Raw genomic sequence first — 24,329 nt, 5'->3', positions numbered from 1 at the left:
TCTGATTGCATTTCCTCTTGAAGAAACTCACCACTCAAGGAAAACCAGTCTACCAATCATGGTTTCAATATTAAAGCAGCAATCAAAAGTAGACTTTCAAAATATCCAGAGTCCAATTGATTTATATGCAGTTCAGTTTTGGACTGGATAATTTTTTCTACTCCTGAATAATTTTCATCACATTTTGGGCCCTGCCTTTAATTATTTTTCTTTGACAGGCTTATATGCTTGAATATTAATTAAGGCCTTTTGTGTCAATGAATAATGGCTAGTTGTTGTGCTTTTATATGCCATGTGCAGCATTTTTAGCATTCTGTTCAGGTTCAAGGATGCATTTATGTGCATTTTGAATAGCTTTGAAATATTGAAACACTTTTCAATCATGCTGTTACTGTTTCCTTCCCCCCAACTCCCCCAAATAATTTCAGTTCAGGTTAAATGGCAGTTTGGCTTCAGGATTTGACAATGAGAAGAGATAGGAAAAGTGTCTACTAGCGTGCAAAGTAACAGTCATATGCTATTTTTCACAAAATGACAAACTGCCATGTATTGTGCTGACATATGATGTCCTATGCCTTCAACGCTAAGCTATGTTCACATCATCAGTGCAGGTGCTCTTTGACCCAGCAATATATATTGTGACTTTACTTGATCCCTGATGTGAGATAAATAAGTCAACAATGATTTCCGTTTACCACAGATTCTTAAATGTGACGTTGACAAAGGAACCGTTTGGGATTTATGACATGTCAGAGAATTGCTCACAATAAAGTTTGCTTTATGTCCATGTAATTCATTGCTACTGCCATGTCTGACATGGTTGTTTATCTAGGTCAGACTTAGTTAGGGAATAATAAATTACCTCAGATTGTTCAAAAGATGAGCGAATGTATCTCTTTATGAAACCTCATTATTTCAGGAATGGCATGGAATGGTAATTTGTCTTTGCTTCAGTTGTGTTTTGAAATGCATTTGTTGAGCACATCTCTGCCTTTTTTAGACAATGACTGTCTGATGTTAGATTTATTATCAATTTTGCCATTTATTATAGTCAATGAAATCATATTTAGGTCACAAACTAGTGTGTTTGCATATAGCATTCCTCTTATACTATGGATACATTTTGCCCTTGTGACGTCTGTACATTGTATTTGTCACCAAATATTCACCGATTTTTTTTTTGTTTATTTGTTTTATTTGTTTGAAAATACTATATGGTGTATTATTTCACTTGTTTGCACACTTGAATCAGTAAATTGATATTTTAGTGTTTTAAAGTTTAATGTTTTGATAGTGATAAGTGTTTTTAATCAAATAAAAAGTTGGTTAGTTTGCAGTACATATTCAATGTATGCAGTGCACTAATCCTTCTTATTAGTTGCTTATTACTGACTAGCACTGGCTAGAATAAATATATGGTTCATTGATCAGTACTTTTGTAATATTTAAGTACATTAAAAATCAAGTTCTTTTGTACTTTTACTCAAGTAAAACTGAAAATTAGTACTTATTCTTTTACTGTAGTAATATTTTAATTGAGTACTTTTACTCAAGTACTTGACTTTTGTACTTCCTCCACTGCTGCATACTTTTGCTTTAAAGAGAACCAAAGAGTGAAAAAGATTTAGAATCAGTGAATTTTCCTTTGTTGACTTGTTTGATGTTTCCTGCAAAGACCTTTGTGCATAACAGTTCAACTTTATGCCAATCAAATACATGTGAACACAAATGCTGCTAAAATGCTTTTGATCCAAACGTCTTTGAAATTGATCCATAAGAGATTATGTATTCCATTTCATAGCTGATTGACTAACAGAAAGCAATATAATCCCAGCTATGACTTTTGTGTCGTGTGCTGAATCTTTAATGAAAGCTTGACTGCTGTTAATATGATCTACAGTTTATAACAAATGTAAATTTATTTGTGCTTGAAACCTTGAGCTAATTTCAACTGATCTCTCTGCTATTTATTTGAAGACAATTAGACACTATTTAACCGCACCTGGTTTATTTTTAAAATGACTTTAATTACTTGTGAGCAGACAGATGTAATCTTCGAACCTTTACGCCACAGCTCACTATACCTCTCCGTGTGACTGCTTTATTTTATATTTACACCTTGTTCTATTTAACTCTATAGCCCAGGGTTCAATGCTGTGCATGCATTATTAGCCAATGAGTCTTCAGTGTCGCCCAGCTGGAATGTCTAAACTGTTGTGACTGAATGGTGTCTTGCTTAACATTTACAAATAACATTATTTTTGGATTTATACGGAGAATATTTGCATACTCTGTGGTTTACAATATACTTGAGTTGAATTTTACCATGCAACACTAAAGTCAACATGCAGTTCCCTTTCAAGGGAACTCGAGCTGCGTCGAGACGCGGTAGGAACGCCCTGCGTGATTGCGTCGTGAAGCACGTGTATAATCAGTCCAATGGAAAGACGAGACATCATAGGCGGGTGACGTCATCGACCAGGAAGCTATAAAGCACCCCTGCGACAGACCGCGGCAGCTTCTGTGCCTTCAGCAAGCGATCTGTGTATTCTGTCCTTGTCATATTTATTGTTGTCTGTCAAGTTGCAATATATATATTTATTATGGCAAAAGAGAGCAAGCAAGCGTTGTGTTGTTCCCTCCCCACGTTATATCACGGGTGGGGACACACACTTCAGCTTTGTGTTGCTTGTTTGGGAGTGGAGCATGCCAACAGTCAGTTCTCGAGGGGGCTGACTGTGAGCATTGCGAGAAGCTGTCCGTGAGGACGCTCCGCTCCCGCCGGCCGTTCTTCGAGGAGGACGGTTCGGTGCGCGCGCCCCGAGGCGCGGGTCCCGCTGCTGCCGAGGCACGGCGTCGACGCTAGGGCTGGGCAAAAAAATCGATTTTTCGATTAATCGTTTTTTTAAATGTGGTCGATTCAAAATCGATTCTCAAACGCCAAGAATCGATTTTTTTCCATCTTTATGTATTAGTTTTCCTCCACTGTTCATAGGCTTGCAAACTCAATTTTATAGCTAATGCTGTGAGATTTTATGGTAGTTTTATCTAAATCATAAAATAACCTCAATTAGTGCTGCACGTTTAATCATATCGCAATCGCTATGACAAGCCTATACGCAATTAGGCTATATGACCAAAATGCTGCCAAAATGCTGTCGTGACTGTGACAGAAAAACTTGCGATGATATCGTGCGTGCGCACAAGACAGCACAGAATAGAATTATCTTTCGCGCTTGAACGAAGAACACACACAATTATGCCAAAATGTATTTTTGTCGAGTATCTTTATAACATAAGAGCAGTCTTATGACGAACGTGAAGAGTTGTGCCTCGTGAGAGAATGAGTCCGCGTGTGAGTTCCGCGTCTCTGTCAACAGCGGCTGGTCTTAAAGGGACAGTACACTGTAGCCACTAATTATCTCTGTCATTTAAGTTAATCAAAGAACAAAGAGAACAGAGAAAAACACTCACTGCTCTTGAATAAAGAACTTTTGTAACTTTGATTAGTCAATATATAATTTATAATTAATGCAACACAGACTGTTTGATAATTTTATTCAATTTCTGTATGGCCTAGCTGTTAGACAGGAAGGGCACATATTATATTATATGCAACGTTTTTATATGTGGGTTTATGTGAGGATTGTTAACCTGTTTGATCAAGACATGCGACTGTTCTGACTTGTCCAATTTTCAGCATCAATTTTTCATCTTGCATCAAAATCCTGTCTATTCATTGTATGCATTTGAAATATAGAGTTGGGTTCTGTTTTAATGTACCCAAGTGTACCTAAAATAAAAAGAGTTTAATATACAGGTTTGTAGCTCTTAATTTCTTTTTATTAATTAAACACTTGAAAACTTGTTCACTTTTTTTCTTTTCTTTTTCTTTTTTTAATAAATATAGGATTTGTATTTAATATTCATTGAGTGAGTCGAATCGAAATTAATTTAGAATCGAAATTGGAAAAATCGAATCGAGAATCGAAATTGGAAAAATCGAATCGAGAATCGAAATCGAAAATCGAATCGAGAATCGAAATCGAATCGAATTAGAGCTTGCGAATCGAAATCGAATCAAATTGTAACATCTGAATCGATACCCAGCCCTAGTCGACGCGCATCTTGGGGATCGCAAATGGTTCTAACAAACACCTGTTCGATCCACGTGCCTTATCTCGGGGAGAAGCACGCTCTGCGGTTTCTCCTCCCCGGGATGAGGCACTCATGCTGCGATTTCCAGTTCCGAGGAATTGGTATCGTTAGTGTTTTTGTTTTAAAAATAAATAAATAAAAGAAAATAAGGCAGATGTTTATGAGTTTTCAATAAATAAATAAATAAGTCAGCTCATAACTCTGTTGAATAAAGAGGAGCTTATAAACGGAGGTTTTATATAATGCTGTTGCTAAGTTAAATATTACTGGCCAGCCGAACATATATGAGAGTGAAAGTAAAAGGAAAACTCTATATCTCAGCCTCTTCGTCGGGGAGTGCCGTTTTTTCCCTATCTCCACACTGAGGTGTCGAGATCGTGGAATAAACCGGTTTCTGTTTATGTGTTTTATCCCTAAACTTCTACTATAGTAATGTTATGGGTATTAAGTATCATGGTATGACAGTGCCTCGGGTTAAAGAGACGCTTGCAAGCTATCTCTCTCCCGTGTTGGTGTCATCATAACCCCGGCGTTACCCACCAGCCACCATAAATAATAGATAAATATTATTAGGCAGCACTGGTAGGTAAAATATATAAGCATGGATGAATGTGAGGATGTAACAGCACTGACGCTATTCGAGAATTGCGTCGCGCAACAGATAAACTATACCGGGGAGGGACGGTTTTGAGAAATCGTTTCTCCTCTGCGTCTTCTGGGTGGCGACTCTCTGAGGAGGGTCGCAGCGCTGCCAGTTCGGTTGTTTCCTGCTGGTGGCCACGGAGTGTTATATATATATATAGTTTTTCTGATGTAAAGAAAAATTACGATAAAATATGTCTTTTCTTCTGGACGCTCCGCTTTCAAAAAACCCCAAAAAACTAAGAAATAAACTAAGAAAAAACTTCAGCGGCGTTCCAAAGGTTTCTTCCTCACCGATCTAACATTCCTGAGACTGCTGGGCGGGAGCAGTCTCAGCATACTTAACCCTCTGGGGACCAAGCTGTTTTTGGGGCCCTTGAGATGTTCTGACATGCTCTGACATTTGTGCTTTTTTCAGTTATTTATAAACATGTTAATGGCAAAGGTGTAAATTCACTCTATATAGCACAAACAGGCCTACCATAATATGCGAGCAACATGTATGTAGATGTTTGTATTTTTAAGAGAATAATGTTTATGCGTGGTTATTTAAAAAAATAAAAATGAAAGTTGCTGAAATAAGACCACAAAACTCATACAAAATATGTGCCCACAAGACTTTTGACTAATGGATGTTTTCTCTTGGAGTTCTAGCTTTATGTGAAAATAGTCTTGCTTTATCGTTCACAAAAAAAAAATACATTGATTTAAATGGTGTAAAACAGGTTTTGCTTGGAAAGCCAATATGCGAGGGGGAGGAGTAGTTTACACCTTAGATTACCCAGTCCCACCCACTCTGCATAATGACTCTGCATAATTAGCCATTCATTCAGGTGTGACACTGACTGAGCCACAATGCAAGGACAAAATAGCCTATATATTTAGAAGAAGACTTATATTGACCATTTAAGATTTTGCTTACATCTATCTTGTAAATATGTTTTGCTATTTTATTAAAAAGGTTACAATTACAACAATAATTACAATTTCAGCAATATTTCTGCAAAAAAAGTACTCTTTCTTTGTAAAAAAAAAAAAAAAAGATTATAGGCCTACATTTTAGCATATGTATTCATTAGTTTGAATATAGCCAACATTGGAACATCTTAGTCTATGACTTTATTTTTGACAAAATAGTATTTTATATATATGAGCAGAAAAGCTTATTTGATGTGACAGTATATTCTACAGTAAAAACTGTACCCAAATCTAGTCAACAAAATGTTGTCTTTCATACTTCGCCTGACTGTAACGCAGTAACTGTAACTGTAAAAGCAGTTTATTCTTTCACACACAGACGCGCGATTCATATTTAGGCTAAACAGTCTTTACAAATATGTACCCTTCATTCATCTCACAGAAACGCTATTCATATTATAGAAACGCGATTCATCTTTTTGTTTACATAAGCCTACAACGTTATTCCATAACGTTATTCCACATTAACACTTGAGAAAGGATAACTTAGCCTACCTCACTCCTCAGCGGGATCTGCTCCTCATATCAGCACGGAAAATTTTCTCCATAAGGTAGGCTATATTATGCCTCTTTGTTTACAGCTGATGTGGGGGCGTTTCACAGACTGAAATGGTTCTCAGAATTTGCGTTTGAATAGCACGCGCTCTCCGGGGCGTGGTCAAATTACTTTTGAATGGCTCCTAATGAGCTCGACTGGAGTCGCTCTCTTTTTATACAGATTACAGAAGCTGATAATATTTGTTTTTTATATAAATTACTTCATTTAAAAGCTGCGATCTCAAGCTTTATGCCCGTGGGTCTGTTTGCCTGTTTGACTGAATTTTCGCGGAGTTATAGATAATTTTCGAACGCGTTTCAAATGGGAGTTTACTGACAGAGAGAAGGCAGAAATAGCATCATGTTAGTTTTTCTTTATTTGTCAAAAAGCAAAACACTTTATTTGTATTGTGAGTATACAGAAAAAAAATAGAAACTGAACAGGATCGATTGATGTATTACACGAAAATGAAAGATCAAAATTAACAGAGCATTTTGTGTTTATTTTTCATTGCTAAAAAAAAAAACGAGCAAAACGCGCGGGCGCGTTTTTGGTCCCCAGAGGGTTAAGCTCCTCGCAGCATAGAGTGCGGCAAAACAAAGATTCGCCATTCGGGCTCATCCACAATCGTTGGGGACCTGGGTGGCGGTCACAGTCTAGCCAGTTAGAGATATGCAAGATCTGAGGACTGTTTTATCTCTAAAATAGCTAAAAATGGAAGAAGCCCTGTCGCCGAGGCTGCAGGCTTCTGAGGGTGGTCCCCTCCGGGGTAGGGACGGTTTTGAGAAATTGTTTCTCCTCTGCGCCCTCTGGGGTGCGACTCTCTGAGGAGGGTCGCAACGCTGCCAGTTCGGTTTTTCTGCCGGTTCGCCGTTTCAGGACACCGAGGTGTCAGCGTCCCCAAACGATCCTCCGAGGAGGGTCGTAGAGCAGTCATTTCGGTTTCCCTGCCGGTTCGCCGTTTCAGGGCGCCGAGGTGCCTGCTTTTTTCCAGCGATCCTCCGAGGAGGGTCGTAGGAACAAAGCTAGTTAGAGGTAGGCAAGATCTGAGGACGGTCGTTATCTCTATTAAAACTTAGACAAGAAGTCCTGACGCTGAGGCTATCAGGCTTCTGAAGGTTCCCCCGGGGCAGGGACGGTTTTGAGAAATCGTTTCTCCTCGGCACCCTCTGGGGTGCGACTCTCTGAGGAGGGTCGCAGCGCTGCCAGTTCGGTTGTTCCCTGCCGGTTCTCCGTTCAGGGCACCGAGGTGTCAGCGTCCCCATACGATCCTCCGAGGAGGGGCGTAGAACGGTCAGTTTGGTGGTTCCCTGCCGGTTCGCCGCTTCAGGGCACCAAAGTGACTGTTCAACCAAATCCAGAGGCCAGTCTCGAGACACTGGTTCTCCTAGTAGAATTTCTGGCAGCGTGGGAACTACTGCCATATATTTCTCAGTGGGTCCTGCACACTTTAGAAAAGGGTTTCAGAATTCAGTTCGGTTCTCGTCCGCACAGATTTCTAGAGGTCCTCCCCACAGTGGTGGACCCCGGGCAGGCTCTGGTTATGGAGCAGGAAGTACTGACACTTCTGCAAAAGGGGCTATAGAAGGGGTTTCTCCTCCCAGCAGACAGTCAGGGTTTTACAGCCGTTACTTCATTGTTCCGAAAGAGGATGAGGGGTTGCGTCCTATTCTAGACCTGCGTCAATTAAACAGCAGGTTTCAGAATCTCAAGTTCAAAGTATGCTATACGCTAAAATGATTGTCACAGATTCAGTCCGAGGACTGGTTTGTCACAATAGACTTGAAGGACGCTTACTTATCTATCCATCCTCATCACAGGAGGTTCCTGAGGTTTGCTTTCGGGGGCGAAGCATACCAGTATTGGGTTCTTCCCTTCGGCCTAGGTTTATCACCCCGCATCTTTACAAAATGCGTGGATGCAGCTCTGGCTCCTCTGAGACTCCAGGGAATTCGCGTATTATACTTTATCGACGATTGGTTGATTTTAGCTCAGTCCGAGCAGTTGGCAGTTCGGCATCGAGATGTCGTTCTGTCTCACATAAAGAGGTTGGGGTTGTGGCTCAACGCCAAGAAGAGTGTGCTCCTCCCAGCTCAGAGGACTACTTTTCTGGGTGTTTTATGGGATTCGACAATAATGCAAGCACGTCTGTCTCCTGCACGTATTTCTGCGATTCTCACAGCCGTAAAGGGGGTAAAACTAGGCCAGTCACTCACTGTGAAACAGTTTCAGAGACTGTTGGGGCTCATGGCAGCTGCGTCCAACATAATCACTTTTGGCCTTTTTGTACATGAGACCTTTGCAGTGGTGGCTCAGGATCAAGGGGTTTTCTCCGAGGGGAAATCCATTTTGCACGATCAAGGTCACGCGGCGATGCCTTCGTGCCTTGGTCATGTGGAAGAAACCTTGGTTCCTCGCCCAGGGCCCAGTGCTGGGGGCTTCTTGTCGACGCGTAACGCTTTCGACGGATGCTTCCCTCACGGGATGGGGGGGGGGGCGGTCTTGAGTGGCCGCTCGGCGAAAGGTCTTTTGCAGGACCATCAACGTTCTTGGCACATAAATCGGCTAGAAATGATGGCGGTATTTCGAGCTCTCAAATACTTCCTGCCAGACCTGAGAGGTCACCATGTGCTTGTCCTTCCGGACAACACACTGATGGTCTCGTATATCAGTGCAGATATCCTGTTGAGGCAGGGGCTGAGGCCCGGGGAATGGGGACTTCACCCCAAGGTGGTGGAGCTCCTTTAGGAGAACTTCGGTCAAAACTCAAGTCTACCTTTCGCATCGTTTATACAACGCATTGCCCATTTGGTTGCCCTGATGCATCCAGCTCTGCTTGAACTGGATGCAATGTATTAGGTGTGGTTGAGGCTACACCTGTACGCATTTCCTGATATCTTTGCTCCCGGGAGTTACTCTCATCTAGAGTTATGGATACTGTGGGCTCGGTCTCTGAGGGGGCCCAGCTCATAGATTCAGGTCTCTCGACTGAGGTCGTGAAGACCATACTCCAGTCTAGAGCTCCCTCCACGAGAAGACTGAATATGCATTGAAATGGAAACTGTTCTCTGCCTGGTGCAGAGAATGCCTTCTGAAATCTTGCTATCTGCCCTATGGTACAGTACTTGATTTCTGCAATGAATGTTTCTTTGCTGGGTTATCTCTGAGGAGAGATCCTTATTTCATCTTCTCCGTGGTACTTGAGGCTGAGGCCTGCACGTACTTGGATTTGCACCTGGTATGGTGATAGTCTTTCCTCACCCCTTGCCGGGTTGTATTCCTACTAAATTTGTGGGTCATTTGTGCTGCAGGCCTTCTGTCCTCCACCTTAATACAAGCCAGATCAGGAAGAACTTAATCTGTTTTGCCCTGTCCGGGCTCTTGGATGCTTATGTCCACAGAGCTGCCCTGTGGCATATATATTTAAGAGCAGTTATTTGTCTGCTTCAGGTTACCTAAGATAGGTTGCCCTGCATCTAAACAGATAATGAGCAAGTGAGTAGTTGAGGCTATCTCACTTGCTTATGAAGCGGCCGGACAGCCTTCACCTTTGGCTGTCCCGGCCCATTCTACCAGGAGTATGGCTGCCTCTAAGGCTTTATTATCAGGAGTTTCACTCTATGACATCTGTAATGCGGCAGGCTGGTCCTCACCGCTTACATTTGTTAGATTTATGACTTGGACCTAGGCTCCACTCCAGGGCCTAGGGTGCTTGTTTCCTAGTGTGCGCATGGTCTTCATACAGAACAGGCATTTGTCATATGGCGTAGTGGGTATAGGGTTCCCACCGCGTCTCGACGCAGCTCGAGTTCCCTTGAAAGGGAACGTCTCAGGTTACGTATGTAACCCTGTTTCCCTGAGAGGGAACGAGACGCTGCGTCGCCTTGCCATACTCCCTGCATGCCTGTGATCGACTTGCTTCGGCTTTCAGAAGCTGCCGCGGTCTGTCGCAGGGGTGCTTTATAGCTTCCTGGTCGATGACGTCACCCGCCTATGACGTCTCGTCTTTCCATTGGACTGATTATACACGTGCTTCACGACGCAATCACGCAGGGCGTTCCCACCGCGTCTCGACGCAGCGTCTCGTTCCCTCTCAGGGAACCAGGGTTACATACGTAACCTGAGACATTTCTTAAACAGAAATGTTTTTTTTTTTTTTATAGTGCTGAGTGTTGGCTTTTATTTATTATTATTTCTATGGATGCATTGATATTAGAATTATATCTAAAATCTATAATCTGATTATTTTCATGTTCACAACAACCAATAAATATCTAATTATTTAAATATTACTTTTTTAAATGTACTTTATACAAATTTAGACACAATTATCACTAATTGACTAATTAACCAAAGCTGAATTTGAGTAAAAACAGTAAAATTGTGAAATATTATAACAATTTAAAATAACTTATATTTCCATTTTAATATGTTTTAAAATTTAATTAATTCCTGTGATGGCAAAGCTGAATTTTAAGCAGCCATTACTTCATAGTCTTCAGTGTCACATGATCCTTCAGAAATTATTATGCTGATTTTACATTTATTTAATATTTTCAATGTTGAAAACATTTGTGCTTAATAATTTTGTGGAAACTGGAGCTATTTACTTAACCTAGGACTATGGAAATCTGGCTCTGCATCAGTTTCTATCATCCCATCATTCGAAAAAGGGGGAGGCTACAATATTTTAAGATCACAAAATAATTGTACACTTTTAAGCCCTCTCATTTTAAATAGCCTTTTAAGAGGAAGGGATAAAGGGAAATGCTAAGAACAGTGCGTTTTTTTCATTGAAGAGTTGACAGAACCTCACCATCAAATGGAAGGTGCTGAGCACGCAAAGTCTCACTCAAACACCATGCGATTTATTCCCGTTGATTGATCATGATTCGAAAAAAGCGGATAGGTTTCCCCATTCAGGTTTGAGCTGGAACACTCAGGTGACATGACAGATGTCACGCACAGTATATTCTCAGTGAAAGCTACAAGTTAACCTCCTCAGAGGCTTGACATTTCCCTGTGTTTTAGCCTCTAGCAGGTACCCCATTGTGTCACGACTAGACTGTGCCGTCTCTCACAGTTTTTAAATGTTACCCACGGAGGTCCATAATACCCAGAGAAAGTAATCCGTTAACATTCCCGCTCATCTCAGTGGCAGTTTCTCTGCTGGTGCTGGAACCCCTGGAAGTATCTGATTTTATCTGTAGTAGATTTGATTTTTTGATTTTTTAAAGCACTTTCTTGTCACTCCTCTGAACGCTTTTCTTTTCTTTCTCTCCTCACCATTTCCTGGACACCAACTCTGAGTGCGACTTGTTTGGGTTTTTTTTCCACCACAAGTACCTTTCTGTGAATTGAAATTTGATGGATCCTTTTGGAGGCTCATACATTACTGATACTCTTTCTCAGCCCCTGCAGTCAATTTTGTATGAACTCCAAACCGCTGCCTCTTGTTCTGAATAAGCACACGCTGAATTCTTATATTCTTCCTCCCATGTGGTCCTGCAGCCCTCTATGTGGCATAATGGCAGAAAAACCTCTCCATCAATTAATCTGCTGAAACATGCATTTAGAAAGCCAATGAAACGAGGCGTACTCCTCGCATGGGGTGTAAAAAGCCCATAGTTGTTTTATTCACTGTGAGTTTTTGCCTATTACACGGATCTCATTCTGACTGCTGGGTATTTTCTTGTTTGACGTTCCAAGAGTTTTCACACTATATTCCTGCTCTGTTTTGTACGAGATAAAAGTATTAATTTCTTTAAAAAAAAACCTAACAAACAAAAATCTTTCTGACCACAAACTTTTGAAAGGTAGTATATATATGTATAAATGTGTTTGTTTGATTGATTGTTTTTGTTTTTGCTTTTTTAACTTAGAATGTTATATTATTTAGTGTTATATGTACTTATATTTACTGTATAAATTAAATATAGATTCATCTTTGTCAAAGCTGTTTTGTTGTTAAAGTTCTCTTTTGCCTCTTCTTTCACTGGAATGGTTTAAAATCGCTTGAATGTGTAAGTTGGCGTGACAAAACATGTGCAAATGATAAACTTTCACTATATGATGGTTAAACTTTGCAATTAATCCACGAATCACATGCATGTCGAACCGTGGGGTCTGGTGCATATGGATCACGGATCAACCATGATCCATTACGCCCTAATAGACGTTTCGTTTCCGATGCTTGCTGTAAGCGGTCGACCAATCACAACAGATTAGTTTATCTGACTAAACAGGGGTGTGTTTCCCAAAAGCTTTTTTTTTTTTTTTTTTTTTTTTACACATAAAAATTATTTGCTGTCAAAAAATAATTGGCTGACCAGCTACCATCTGTTCATGTGTTGCAGACCCCCTGTTAAAATCTTGTTTCTACCAAAATATGATACAAATTTTTTTTTTGGAAGTTTAACAACAGTATTTAATTATCTTTTTATTGGTGAACGAGTTTCTTCCAGGTACTATCTGCAAGGCTCTGTATTCTTCAACTTCAGGAACTTTGTTTTGTATGTGTATAGCAGATTCATTCAACTTCTGATCTCCCATTTCCCCGAATTCGTTTTCTTGCAACGTTGAGACCTTCAAGGGCTTCCCAATAATGACACACTGTGCAGCTCAATTCACCATTGCATCTTTTCTAAATATCAGTGGTATTAAAAAAAAAAAACTTATACATTGTTACTTTTGATCTTAATAAGTGGAGTGGAATTTAGCTAAGTAGGTTTAACTGGCCACTTCTTTGAATCTGAAGCTGCTGTGACAGTCTGGATCAAACCCAGCTGAACTATGGATAACCTATTGTGCAGATTAATCAGATACACCTGATGTTAGAACTGTTTGCATCCTGTTTGCATCCACGTATTCTGTCAGGGTTTCTCAAGCTTTCTTTTGAAAATTAAGATTTTGACTGTTGTCTGACCTGTTGTATTTTTTACAGATAAAGACTGCTGCATTAAAAACCTGTTAATTGATGAACAGCGTTACCTTAACTTATACAAAAAAAAAAAAAAAGCTTAACATCACATTATATGTAATTTTACTGTAAAACACAGACATTTCTATTTTTTTTATTAAAAACTATGATTTACCAAAAAAAATCCTATAAAAACAGTAAAATGACATTCTCAGAACATTATGGTTATTTATTATATAACTAGTTTTGTTTGACCTTATTTTTGTTATTAAAAATGTACATTAGGGTGTTGGATTATTGTAGTGGTTTATTGTAAAGGCCACTAACATGTGGGTTTCTTTTTTTACTATTTGTATTATTATGGAGGTTATTAGTAAAGCAAAAAAGCAGATTTATTTAGTTCAAGTAGCTTGTTATATTAATATTATATCCCTTGATAAAATATGAGGTTATAAGTTGTGAACATACAGGCACCCCATAATACTGGAAATATTTTTACTGTGAATTTCTGGCAAACGCAGCTTCCATTTTTATTGTATTTATTTTTTACCGTAAATGTAACGGTATATATTTTTTTATGGTATGATTTGATATATTAGATTTTTTATTTGTTAATTCCATTCCGGTACCTTTTTATCCCATTGTAAAAATACTGTTTTTTTGTTTTGTTTTTTTTGTCTACAATGTCTATAAAAAATAGCTGGGATTTTTTTTTTTTTTTTTTACACTTAAACCATTTCAGTGTCATTTTAATAGTCTCAGAATGTAGTAAGTTAGCAGAAAATACCCATTGATGGACTTTCATTGCCAATTTTCTACCCTGTCCACCGTTAGCTCACTCTTGATCTAGACTTTACTTTGCTTACACTGTGAAATGAGGGAGGCTTACATATTCTGTCAGTTTTTCCTTTAACTCCACTCTTGAGTGAGTCTCTCATCGCTAAAGTACACCGATTCAGACTGTCACTGAGTTAGCTGGCCCTGTCAGCCCTACACACATCTGCATATGACTGGCATTTTGACTGATTCAGCTGTGCTCTTGGTTTCTGAGAGAAAAGCTGTCCTCACCTCATCTGTCAAGACAACCCCAAGTGGTGAGAAAAGTACGAGGGTGCCAAATGCTCTCGGTTGGAAGATAATGGTTTCTTAAATACTGGATCACATTTTTTTTCACTTTGATTCACATGCTTTCACTTTGCTGGCAGAGAGATACATCGCTGGGTGTCCCGTCGATTATGCTGTAAAATGTGGTTGCGATTCCACTTAAAAGCATTCGAATGTCCATAAATCATTTAAGCAAGGCTGCAATTATGTAGTTGGTTTTAAATGTGTCTGTCCCTGCAATGAATCCTGAATGCTCGCTTTGAGATCCTCATCACTTAGTTGCCTTGACATTGAAGTAAAATGGTGTTTTTTCAGCATCATACTGACTTGCCACATGATCTTGAAAGCAGTAGCCTACTTAAAAGAATCTACAGCGAGCAAGCCATGTATGACATGCAAAAGGATGAAGGTATCTGTATATTTTCATGTATATAGACCTACAATGGGTGGAAAAGTAGTAAATATGGTATCATAAAAACAACACTGTTGTTTTAAACATAAATGACTGGCTTTAATTTGTTATGATTGTATTTATATTTTATATATCAGTGGAGAGCTGTGACTTCTTTAATCGAGTATGCTGAGTGCCTCCGAAAGTAGACACAGACCTACTGATGTAACAATGTAATAGAAACAATCTTTATTTGAAAAAGATTTTCAATTTTCTTTCAAATGGTGCTTTACTGTATTTTGTTCACTATACCGCAGCGTTTATTTTTGAACTATACATCTAAGTCTAAGTCCTTATTGAGGACTTAGAATTAAGTGATTACAGTATCTCTGATCACAGACCTGTCCTGTTTACTCTTCCTGTTTTCTGCCATTTTAACAACCCTGTGAAATCTATTAAGTATTTCTGTCAGGACCACTATCGTCAATTAGCATACAGTTTGGATTGGTGGTATGGTTCTGTTCAGGGAAAGAACTCCCTGCGCATCCATGCAGCCTAGCATGGATAAGAGCAGAGAGAGCAGCAATAAAACCCCCCTTAGGGTAAACAGAACAGAACCAACATGAATGTATTGCAGATATCATTAATTAATTTTAATGTACAACATAATTAGAGAATGATTCAGTCTGATTCAGGGGTAATCAGAATGCCAAATCCTGACTGACGAGAGGAGGAGCTGGGGATGGAGGAGGGTAATTAGCTCCTGAGAAATGCGATGGCTGTTGATAATACTGAAGGAGCTTATATATGTATACAGTGATAGGCGTTGTATTCCTATAGGTAGACGTGGATCAGCTGAGAGTCAGCTGATGAGAGCTTGACTAACGTGACCTGCCAGAATTGACGCTAGGCTTGATTTTCGTAGGTTTTCATCTACAACTTTTTTTGTTACAATTTTCAGGGAGGTTTATAATGTGCTGACAGTGTTCTTCAGGACATGGGAGTGGATGAACACCTTCAACTGATAACCTGTGAAGATGTGTTAGATGCAGTGGCTCCTCTAAAAAGTAAATGCCGTAAAAATAAGTCTGATCCCTGGTTGAATGATGACAGAGATGGGCATAAATACATGGAAATGTATTTAAAATACAAATACAAAATACTGTGTGGAAAATGTATTTAAATACAAATACAGTATTTTGTATTTTTAAAATACATAAAATACATGTGAAATTGGCCGTCCAGTGCAGGTATAGGTCACAGTGAATGAAGAAACTATAGGCCTACTGACTTTTCATTCCTATTCTCATCTCTGCCCTCTCTGTCGTTCTTTCTTTCTTTCTTTCTTTCTTTCTTTCTTTCTTTCTTTCTTTCTTTCTTTCTTTCTTTCTTTCTTTCTTTCTGGCAATTACAAATAAACTTATGCAAAATAGCAACCATTTATATGCATATTTCTGGTTTATAATGTAGTCTATTACTTGTGGTGAACACTATTAAAAAAATGCATACTGTATGTATAACTGTGGGAACCTTTTCTGCTATCTAGCAAAGAATATGGATGGGCGATATGACCAAAATCTCAATTTTATTTCACAGTAACAATATCATGGTTTCACAATTCTAAATATCAGTTTTGATTCCACAGCATAAACTGAATTTCAAACTCTTTTTATTTATTTTTATTTTATTTATTTTTTTGCAGGTAGTCCAATGCTTTTTAAGTAATTTTATGTTTATTTTATGTAAAGTTTATTTGTTTCTATAAGTTTATTAAAATTAGAAATTGTATCTAAAATTTTAAATTAGAATTCATTTAGATTCATTTGACACTATTTACCCCTTTTTTATTATAATTTTTTGTGTACAATAAAACTAAAAGCTGAAGATTTTTGTGGTGTATCATTAATCAGTGTTTGTTTTTCCACTCCAACGTTCCAATAATTCCTGCCCACTAAAAGCTGCACGGATAAATTTGCTTACCCCACAAATAGGCCTATCTATGTAAACGATTTAGAAAAAGTTGCATCAATTCACACTTTATATCATCACTAAGGGCCCTATTTTAACGATCTGAAACGCAAGTGTCAAAGCTCAAAGCGCAAGTAACTTTGTGGGCGGGTCTCGGCGCTGTTGCTATTTTCCCGGCGGGATAAATGACTCTTGCGCCAGGCGCAAATCTAAAATGGGTTGGTCTGAAGTAGCTTCATTATTCATAGGTGTGGTTTGGGCGTAACGTGAAATAAACCAATCAGAGCGTCATCTCACATTCCCTTTAAGAGCAGATGCGCTTTTTCCATAGCGGATTGCTATTGTAACGGCGGATTTGCCAGGCGCGCTCCAGCAGCGGTTCACAGCCAAGGAGAGCAACGCTCTCGTCACGGCCGTAAAAGAGAGAAGTTACATTGAAATGGAGAAACCCACCCAAATTAACTTCGGTTAATTTGGGTAAATGTGTAAGCTAGATGTATGCTTTTATAATAAATTGTTTATCTATCTATCTATCTATCTATCTATCTATCTATCTATCTATCTATCTATCTATCTATCTATCTATCTATCGTAATAATGTATGATTTGCAAAAAGTTTTAACTGACTTTAAACTATTTTTTCCTGGTTAGTGGCGCAATTGTTTTCTAAACCTGCAAAATAGCAAGAAGGAACGTTTGCGCCGGAACACGCCTCCTCTTTGCGCTGAACCGCCCCCGGGAGCGCAAGTGTATTTCTTAGTTAACCGACGTGCTTCTGTGGAGGGAAAAGTCCGCTTTGCGCGGGTGCAAAATAGGAATGATACATGCGTCGGTGTACAAAGTCACTTGCGCTGGGTGCAAGATAGGGCCCTATATGTTAACTGAAGTGAGTAATGCACTATTTTAACTTTAATCAATAAGTAGAATTGATCATGACATTCTCACCTTATTCCAAAAAGAATCGCTGATCCAATACTGAGCTAGTGAATGTCTGAATTAGTTGATGCACAAAATCAATACCCTGATAAAGAGGTTGACTGGCAAAAAGTATTTTATGTATTTTGAAAATACAAAAATACTCATCTTAAATGTATTTATATACAAATTACATTTGATTTTTTCCAAATGCTTTAAAATACAAAATACAATATAGTATTTTGTATTTGAAATACGTATTTTAAACACATGTATCTGAAATTCTGCCCATCCCTGAATGATGAGAGCCGGTGCTGTATAGACAAGCTTGCAGGCAGGCTGAAAAAAATGGAAAAGGGATAATCTTCAAATCTGTTATGACATTTTTAAGGAAACTAACAAAATTTGGGAGAGCTGTAAGATCGGCTAATCTAGATATTTAGATATTTCTAGAAAATTTGAATAATACGAAAATATTTATTATTATTTTTATATTTTTTAAATATTATTTATACAGTAGTAAATCCTTCCACTAAGGTACATTTCGTATCGTCCCCGACTTTATGTGACAATTTTCTTGACTATTTTATAGCTAAGATTGAGGCAATTAGAGTGGATTTCTCACCAATGACCTGAAATCCTCAAGTCCTGCTTGGTATACTGCAGTTTTTAATCATTTTGAATTGATTATATTTCAGTGTTTACAAGAAGTGGTAAGTAAAGACATGTTGAAACAGGCTTTTGTGCAGCCTATTCTGAAGAAACCAAATTTGGACCTGACTGTCCTGGCTAACTTCAGACCAATCGCTCATCTTTCATTTTTACCAAAATGTTTTGAAAAAGTAGTTTTTTATCAATCAAATAACTTTCTAGAAGAGCATAAGATCGGCAAAGTCTACCAGTCTGGCTTTAGGAAACACAACTCAACTGAGACAGCCCTTGTAAAACCTTTCAGTGATGATTTGTTGCTGACTGTTGATGCTGGCAAATCTGTCGTGTTAGCGTTTTATTAGATTTAAAGGGGTGGTTCGGGATTTTTGACATCAGACCTCATTTTTAAGTCAGCCTGGTTGTTATTCATCAGTGGAGACATTTTTTTTTTTCAAAATTATCCAGCCGATGCTAGGCTAGCGCGAGTCAATGGTATATGTTAGCCAGCCATTAAAAACCGTTTTACCCACTCCACAGTGCACCAAACGCAAATCAATTATAACACTAGACTATCGATGCAAATGTCCGTTGAGAGAATAATGTTAGAAATCAAACTTACCTTTCATCTCAATGATCCCAAAGGAACTAGTTTCTCAGCAGCTGCGGAATTTTACTTTGCTCCGGTTAGTAATGCGGCAAAAAGTAAACACAGAACAGAAGCGCACTACAGTCGTTACATCCAGCTAACGTTAGCTAGCATTCCTCAGCGATATCAAAGTCGCGGCAGGTAAATACACTTGCGTCATGTGTGTACCAGCTCACTCGGTTGCCTAGGTAATCAATATCACTCCGCTGCTGCTGTAGACAAGGCTTATGATTACAGGGAACAAATTATAACTAATGCAATGTGATGAAAAGGTAAGTTTGATTTCTAACATTATTCTCTCAACGGACATATACATCGATAGTCTAGTGTTATAATTGTGTGTTAAATAGTGTCTAGTGTACACGTTTGGTGCACTGTGGAGTGGGTAAAACGTTTTTTAATGGCTGGCTAACATATCATTGACTCGCGCTAGCCTAGCATCGGCTAACTATCCAAATATAAGGACTGGATCATTTAAAAAAAAAATGTCTCCACTGATGAATAACAACCAGGCTGACTTAAAAATGAGGTCCGATGTCAAAAATCCCGAACCACCCCTTTAACTGCTGCTTTTGACAAAATTGATCACTTAGTGATGCTCTCACAGTTGGAGGAGTACTGTATGCGGGGGTTCAGGGGAAAGTCCTGAAGTGGTTTAAAACCTATTTGACTGGTAGAAGCATGATAGTGAATATTGGGGCCTGTTCCGCTAGATCAGCACCGATCATGTGTGGTGTGCCTCAAGGCTCCATCCCTGCTCCTATTTTATTTTCTCTCATATGATTCCTTTGAGAAATATTTTCAAGAAATATAATATTGCTTTTTACTACTAGGCTGATGATGTACAAGTGTATTTGCCACTTTCACATGAAATGGTTTGGAACCTCTTATGGCCTGTCTTTTAGATCTTAAAACATGGTTGGCTTCTAAATTTGACATCTAAATTAAAAGACTGAGATTATAGTTTGTGTTCTAGTGGAGCCAGGGTGGGACAGCACATCTAGATTTTGGCTCTTTGTCACCTCATGTCAAAACTTGTTCGAAATTTAGGTGTGTATATTGACAGCTCTCTAAAGCTGGACAAACAGATCAATTCGATGAAGTCATATTTGACGTTTAAAAGCCTTGAAACTGCGATCCACACTTTTATAACATCAAGACTTGACTATTGCAATGCATTATCTAAGGGAATTAGTCAGTCATCTAGTTCTCATTTGCAAAAAGTTAAAAACTCTGCTGCTAGACTCTTAATGGGAATTTAAAAAAAACATGAACGCATTACTCCTACCCTGGTCTCCCTGCATTGGCTTCCAGTCTATTATAGGATTGATTTTAAACTTCTGTTATTAGTGTACAAATCCTTGCATGGACTCGCACCAGCCTGTCTCTCAGATCTCTTAATTGAATATCAGACTAGACTTTGAGATGAGCGACTTGGAAGTTACTCAAAATTCCTAGGACACATCTGAGTCAAAAAGGGGATTGCGCCTTTGCTGTAGCAGTGCCTAAACTTTGGTACAGTTTGCCAAAACGTATTAGAGACACTGCTACTGTACCGGATTTTAAAGTACAACTCAAAACACATCTTTTTTCAATAGCTGTTTTTAATCAGTGACAATTTTATTAAATGCGTTGCCTGTGTGATGCTTGTTTTTTCTGTGTGACATTGTAAAGACTGTTTGTGAAGACTGTTTGTGAAGCTGTTTCATACCTATACATGAAAACTGCTCTGGATAAACGGCAGTGCCAACACAGATCTTATTGTTCGCTGTGATCGTACTTGTCAAGGGTTTAATAGACATCGTTGTTATTTAGGAATAAGATTGAGTGGGTGTTTGAATCAAGATTGCGATCTTTTACTGATTAACTGATTAATTTTGCAGTTCTAACTTATAGTATAATATAATAAATGTATTATACTTACTGTATAGGCCTGGTTTCACAGACAGCGCTTAGTTTAAAGGTGCTCTAAGCGATGTCACACGTTTTTTAGGCTGAATTTTTTTTTTTTTTTTCACATACAGCAAACATCTCCTCACTATCCGCTAGCTGCCTGTCCCCTGAATACACTGTAAAAAAACTCGGTCTCTGTAGACAGCCCAGGCTCCATAAACGGCAACAAAAACAAACTGGGCCAACCTGCACCATGAAACATAACAAACAGTGTTCTAGCCAGTAATCGACAAGAATGATTTGGGGTTGGGGGGTTAGTGTGCATGCACATGAGGGGAGGGGAGGGGAGGGGAGGGGGGGGGCATGAAGAGTGAAGTTGCTGGAGGAGAGATGTCCTAGACAACGACTAATGTTAGAATTATATTCCCTATGGAGAAAATGCAATACTATGAACATAGTTTCAGTTATGACTGTTTTATTTTTTATTTGATTTAGTCTAGTTAGTTTTGTATCAAATAAACCAACACATTTTTCCGCTTGGGCAAGCGATTCAAAGACAGTTTTCCCTGCACAGCTTTAGCAGATTTAGGTGGAGCTGGGGAAGGTGAAAGGTTTCAGAGGAACTCTGATAGCGAGCTGCAGGACTGGCTTACAGCAAACAATGAACCAGACTATTTAAATGTTTAGCAAGTAATCTCATAGGCTGCAGGATTTGCAGAGGCCAATCAGCTTGTGCCATGCGTTATTTATGTGATTGCTAGCAGATTGCATGTAAAGGACCAAGGTATAGGCCTACACCCTCTAGAGTGGCTTCAGAACAATGACAAATAAAAGGCAATAGCCTAATTATTATTATCATTGTCATTATTATTGGTATTAAATAATAATTTAGTTAATATGTTTATATTTTATATAAAAAATTTTTTTATATTATATTAATAAATATTGTAACTATAAAATGTTGTAACTTTTACAAAAAAAAAATTAATAAGTGGTGGGGACAGCAGTGCTGTGCAATTTTGCAGAAGTTAATTTATCAGTTGAGACCACAACAAACTCTGCACCTGTGTTAGCATAGTAATTAGCCATTCAAAATGTGATATGAACGTCAAACAGATTAATGCGTTGGATCACAATGTGTGACAGCTGCGTGATTCACTATAATTTTGATTTAGGACCATCTCAGATTGCTTTGGTAATGTACTTAGCTTCAATAGATTGTTCTTATGATTGTCAATAGGAAAGATACCAGAAAATATTTCTCAGTTCCCATACTCTAGGGGTAAAATATTACAAAATCAATTTCTTGATGTAGGCCTAACAAAAGAATGGCTACATAAAACAACACTGAAAACAATTGCAAGACCTGAATGTTTTATTTGGCAGGCATCCACAAATCTGCCAGTATTATACAGCTATATATTAGACTTTCTTGGAAGAAGGATGTTAAACTGGTCAAACCTGCCGCATACATCTTACAATTTCTAGTGAAGAAAAAGATCATCATCGAACATAAACAACCATCAGCATGTTTTATTCTTGTTATGATGGTTGGAGCGCCTGGTCAACCTGCATGTACAGAAAAGGTCAGAACAGTGTCCGTCATTCTCAGAGTGAGAAATGTGAAAAGAGCGGATGGCTGTTTAAAGCTGTTAAAGGAAGAAGAGACCCAGGAGCTTTAACACAAAATAAGTAAAAGCAACTTTAATTATACTATGGGAAACCAGTGAATGTGCCGCTTATGATAGTTACAGCTGGCTTCCTTCCTAAACCCGAACTCTCCACTAATGAAAGACAGCCTCTATCTCCGTCAGGCCTTTGTGCTTTAAATTGTGAAGGTGCTTGATTAAACAACATGCCAGGCACCAAAGCTCTCAGGGTGACTTCACATTTGGCTAACTAATTACACACTCGCTGACTGTTTAAGGTCTGAATCTGGAATTAACTGTGAAAAAAATTTGTGTCATTCTGGTTAGGAAGGCACAATTTTTAGCCTGGTTTGTGCCGGGTGAAGTAATGCAGATTTATGAGGATTAATCCGCTTTTCTAAACACAATGGAAGTAAAAAATAGGTCAGCGGACATTTAAGATGTTAATTTTGTGTCTGTGAGGCCAAATAAATGTAGTGAGAGCAAAAACAGTTCATACACAGTCAGGGAGATTGTTGGAGTTGGCTTTTTATTTATTTATTTTTTTTCTGAGATTTATTTGTAGTTCTAAATATAATATTACAATATTAGAGAAACACTTCAATGTTTAGAGTCATTTAGATAGTATTTTAGTTTTTATTTACATTTTTCATTAGTTTACATTTTCATTTTAAAGTTTTAGCAATTCTGTTGTTTTTCTAAATATTTATTTATTTATTTATTTTTATTCCAGTTTTAGTGCATCCTTAAACTAATTTAAAATGAGAAATCACTATAAAAAAATCAATCTTTAACGCTAGATCCAATGAAGATGAAGATGATGATAATAATCCTAACCCTATTCCTATAGAAAATACATGTAGTTAATTATTATTACTCAGTTATACTTCACTTATAATTAATTACACTGTAACATGGACACCTTCAAATAAAGTGTAGCCTAGTTAACTGTGATAACCCTGAAACTCTTTCAATAAAATCCAAATGTACTGGTATTTGTTAAACACTTTTCACAATAAATATGGTTCCAAAATTGCAGAGTTTTTGTGTGTGAAAATTATTCTTTTCAAAATGAATGCTTTTTTATTTATATTTATGAATATGAATATTTTACATTTTGCAATACATTTATAATACATTTTGTAATATTTATAAAAAATACACTATTGTAAAGTTCTCTCAATTGTTCCGTAGCACCCCTAGTGGATGAAAACCCCAGTTCTGTACTATAGCCTACTCATTGTGCCCAGGAGGTCCACCCATAAAACACTGTCACCTGAAACCTCACAACAACTCAGTTTTCTCTCTTTGCAGTGAAAAATGAAGTAAACACTCCCCAGTTGCCCACTACAGAGCACAGTAATCAGCACTTCAAACATTGGACCACCGTATGGAGCCTCCAATATTGACATGTTCAGCATGTTCCTGACAAGAAATCCCCAGTTGTACAATAAAGTCCATATAATGGTGGTTTCTTTAGTGGAGGGAGGGGGAGGGGGGCAAGTACTATAATCCGCATCATTCCAGTTTGGTGGCTTTGAGCTGCTTATCACCCAATCCCACATGGTCTGTATGGCAACTGAAGTTGCCCACCACTCAATGGACCACTCCATCAATTTCTTGCTCTGCGTGACACAAGAAGCTGCGTAGGGTCAACGTGAACCACAGAGCCATGCAACTTGATTCCACCTACATGTCGCCTCGATTTTTTTTATTATTTTTTTGGTCTGATGATTACAGCTTCTCAGACTGGACAGGAGAGAGAGTTTCATAAAGATCTCTCAAAACCACACTCGACTAGATATGAGACAAATCTGTCCAAACTGTTTCACAGAAGAAATTGCTGGGAGGAAGTGACACTAACAATGTAAATAATA

The 24,329-nt window shown here is 38.4% G+C and overlaps 2 protein-coding genes across 2 annotated transcripts in view; both read left to right on the top strand.

The window, feature by feature from the left end:
- The window catches only part of cntnap2a (contactin associated protein 2a), a 410,290-nt gene that overhangs the window by 172,631 nt on the left and 213,330 nt on the right, over nucleotides 1-24,329 (top strand). The gene's annotated exons all lie outside the window — the stretch shown is intronic.
- The window catches only part of LOC309508789 (uncharacterized protein), a gene marked incomplete at its 5' end in the record, with an annotated part of 237,159 nt that overhangs the window by 63,239 nt on the left and 149,591 nt on the right, over nucleotides 1-24,329 (top strand). The gene's annotated exons all lie outside the window — the stretch shown is intronic.

Source organism: Leuciscus leuciscus, assembly GCF_965113295.1.
Source record: "Leuciscus leuciscus genome assembly, chromosome: 11".
In the NCBI taxonomy this organism is placed as follows: Eukaryota; Metazoa; Chordata; class Actinopteri; order Cypriniformes; family Leuciscidae; genus Leuciscus; species Leuciscus leuciscus.
This window is presented reverse-complemented; position numbering and strand designations above follow the sequence as displayed.